Here is a 3,747-nt window from a genome sequence, read left to right as displayed (position 1 = left end):
TGCAACTGTCCAGTTTTAAGGGAATCAGTACAGTATTTGGTCCGAAACATTGACCCGTCATTGCAGACATGCCAACATTCCTGGAGGGACGCAATAAAAAAAACTTATCTGTGAGCACAGGAAGCGGCTGGGCTGTGTGCACATATGTTCAAACTGTTCTCACAAGGCTGGCATATAGGAACATAGGAACAGGAGTAGGCCATTCAACCCCTCCAGCCTGTTCCACCATTCCATTAGATCATGACTGTGGCTTTCTCACTGAGTGGCTGTGTCTCTCATTGTGTGACTGTGTCTCTCACTGTGTGACTGTACCTCTCACTTAGTGACTGTGTCTCTCACTGTATGACTGTGTCACTCACTGTGTGACTGTGTCTCTCTTACTGTGTGACTGTGTCTCTCTCACTATGTGACTGTGGCTTTCTCACTGCGTGACTGTGACTCTCACTGTGTGACCTTGTCTCTCACTGTGTGACTGTATCTCTCACTTAGTGACTGTCTCTCACTGTATGACTGTGTCACTCACTGTGTGACTGTGTCCCTCTTACTGTGTGACTGTGTCTCTCTCACTATGTGACTGTGGCTTTCTCACTGCGTGACTGTGATTCTCACTGTGTGACTGTGTCTCTCACTGTGTGACTGTGACTTTCTCACTGTGTGACTGTGTCTCTCAATGTGTGATTGTGTCTCTCACTGTGTGACTGTATCTCGCACTTTGTGACTGTGTCTCTCACTGTATGACTGTGTCACTCACTGTGTGACTGTGTCTCTCTTACCGTGTGACTGTGTCTCTCTCACTATGTGACTGTGGCTTTCTCACTGTGTGACTGTGACTCTCACTGTGTGACTGTGTCTCTCACTGTGTGACTGTGACTCTCACTGTGTGACTGCGACTCTCACTGTGTGACTGTGGCTTTCTCACTGTGTGACTGTGTCTCTCAATGTGTGATTGTGTCTCTCACTGTGTGACCTTGTCTCTCACAGTACGACTTTGTCTCTCACTGTATGACTGTAGCTTAATCAGAATCAGAACTCCATACCTGAAGATCGATCTGAAGAGATGTTCTTGTTTAAACTGATTTAATTGTCAAACTCACCTGGAGCTCGCACACCACACTGTACAGCAATGACACAAAACACTCTCACTTTCTTATTTTAAACTCTCAGAACACGTTCCATGTTGGAGATCAATTACAGGTGATGGTCCACATGTATAATTTTTCAGGACACCCGAAGCAATACGGAGGTGACTATCTCCAGGCCCGGATCCACACCCCAGAGCTCAAAGTGGGTTCAGTGGGAACAGTTGTTGATTACCAAAATGGATCGTACAAGATCAATTTTACTTTATTCTGGTCGGGGAAAGTTGAGGTGTCCGTTAGCTTGGTTCATCCCAGTGAAGGGATTCAAGTGCTCAAAAGGATACGTGATGAACGCCCAGATAAGGTGCACTTTCTTAGCAGGTTCAGATCAGGAACTCTTGTGGGGAGCACCGTATGCAGTGTTTGTTTGCCTAGAACAGCACCAATTTCTGATTATACTGACATCAGAGCTGAGGAACCCTGGTTCTGTTACAAATCAAGGCATCCAATACAGCATTTCGTAAACAAAGGGCGGCAGACAGCGCAGCTCAGTGGTCAAGAGCAGCGTAGTACAACAAGCGGCACGTGGGCCGCTAGTGGGCCTGGCGAGTGATTTCAAGCGGCCCGTGGCATTTGCACCATTCCGACATCCACTCTCTCCCTCCCTTCCTCCGCCCCTCCATCCCTCTCGCCTCCGATGCCTGGGGAACATCTTCCCTGGGTAGCGGCAGGAGCCATCGGTTTGGGAGGACGCAGCGCGCAGCGCCTTGACTATAGTCGGTCAGGAAGGCGAACGCGTCTCTTACCAACCACGTCCTTAGCAATTAACCACCGGCTCCTGCCACTGCAGATACTGACCTGGCGCTTGGAAAAGAGAGTGGGAGAGGGGGGGAGTGAAAGAGGGGGGAGATTAATGGGTGGGGGGAGAGAGGAGAGATGGAGCGGAGAGAGAAAGGAGGGAGAGAGAGTGCGGGAAGAGGGGAAAGAGGGGGGACGGGGGAGCGAGAAGAGGAGAGGGAGGGGAGGGGACAGAGATATGGTAGGGGTGAGAGTGATATGGGAAGGGGGAGACAGGAGGAAGAGAGGGAGGGGGAGTGAGGGGGGGAAGGTGTGGAGAGAGAGGAAAATATTTGTCAAATATTTACAGAATTAAGACAGGAAAAATAAACTGAACTCAAGGCAGGAAAAGACTGTGTGGTTTAAGGCGTTAATGATAAGAAATGCTCATATAATGGATGAAAATGTCAAATTGACCTGCGAAAACTGACAATTAATGCAAGACGCCACTTTTGCGTCCTTTCCTGTTGACAGCTGTATCTTTTGCTTGCAGTTAGCGAATCTGTTGCTCTTCTGACTTGTTACTCTTCTATCGTTGGGCACGTTGGCATCCCTTAAATACCTCTATTGGTCAAGCACACCATCTGATCTCATCAACCTCAGTTTCCCCGAATCAATGAGGAATTCTTGGGACTGATCTCGTCAGCCTTGACTATCAGTCCAATGTGGATTCCTTGGGACTGATTTTGTTCATGAAAGGTTGACCTTGTTACCTTCAATCGTCCTGAAAGATTTTGGATCTTACAATACGTCCTGCTCCTCCTCTCTTCTCGTCACCTTCCCCTCCACCACGGAGACCGACAAAAAGAGGAGTGCAGCTGGGAGGTAAAGGCTGAGTTATCTTGCGGTAAATGTGGGAGCTCATATGAGACTCACTGGGATGATATTTCGGGGATGAGAGATTTTACTTGGATGAATTGAGGCTAGTTTCAATGGAACAGAAATTTTAAGAGCTCTAACAGAGTTTTGTTTAATTTTGAGGTGTATTATAACTCTTCCATTTTGTTATTGTGGCTTATCACATCTTCAAGATGTCTGAAAGCATCTCACAGAATATACTGTGAAGTGAATTGACTGTATATTTTGTGGGTGAAACACGGTAGCCAATTGCGTACAGCAATGTCCCACACACAATGGATTGAAGTGACCAATTTATTATTTTTTTAAGTAAGTATTACCCCTGACAAAGCGATCCGCCAATCGACTAACAATCGGGTTCCTACTTACTGCTAGATAAATGAAGGTGTGTGGAGTAAGCAAATTCGGCCAACATTTCGTCCTGCCAGGAATCGAACCCAGCTCTCTCATTTGCGAGACGACTGCTCTAACCACTGAGCTACAGGACTCCACTTTGCTAGTGCATACAAGGATAAATGATTTGAACTCGTCAGTGGTAACCAGAGGACATCAATTGAAGCTAATTACCAAAAGGGTAAAGGGAGAGGTTAGGAATATTTTTGCACACACACACACAAGGAGTTGTTAAGACATGAAAAGTCTGAAATTCTGGTAGCGAAATATTGAAAGAATTCATGTCAGTTTTAGTTTTCAGGTGTTTACTAACGTTCCTGGAGAGCTGAACATTTTCCCAAGAAATTTTCAGTGGCAATCAAAGTCTAACATGTGATGTGGACTCTAACTGCATAGTTCGTGACATTAACAAGCAATGGGGGAGACCGAGCGAAGGTGGGACCACAAAGCCATTCAATTTGATCAGTGTTCAGCAAATTATTGGAATCTGAAGAATAAAAGTAAAGATCTGAAGGATAATAGTAACAAGGAATGTCTGGAAATGACAGGCATTTCAGAGATAACTGAAAACTGGAACTCC

The sequence above is a fragment of the Callorhinchus milii genome, unplaced genomic scaffold, assembly GCF_018977255.1.
Source record: "Callorhinchus milii isolate IMCB2004 unplaced genomic scaffold, IMCB_Cmil_1.0 Scaffold4, whole genome shotgun sequence".
NCBI lineage: Eukaryota > Metazoa > Chordata > Chondrichthyes > Chimaeriformes > Callorhinchidae > Callorhinchus > Callorhinchus milii.
The sequence above is the reverse complement of the archived record's forward strand: the minus strand, read 5'-3'. Positions refer to the sequence as shown.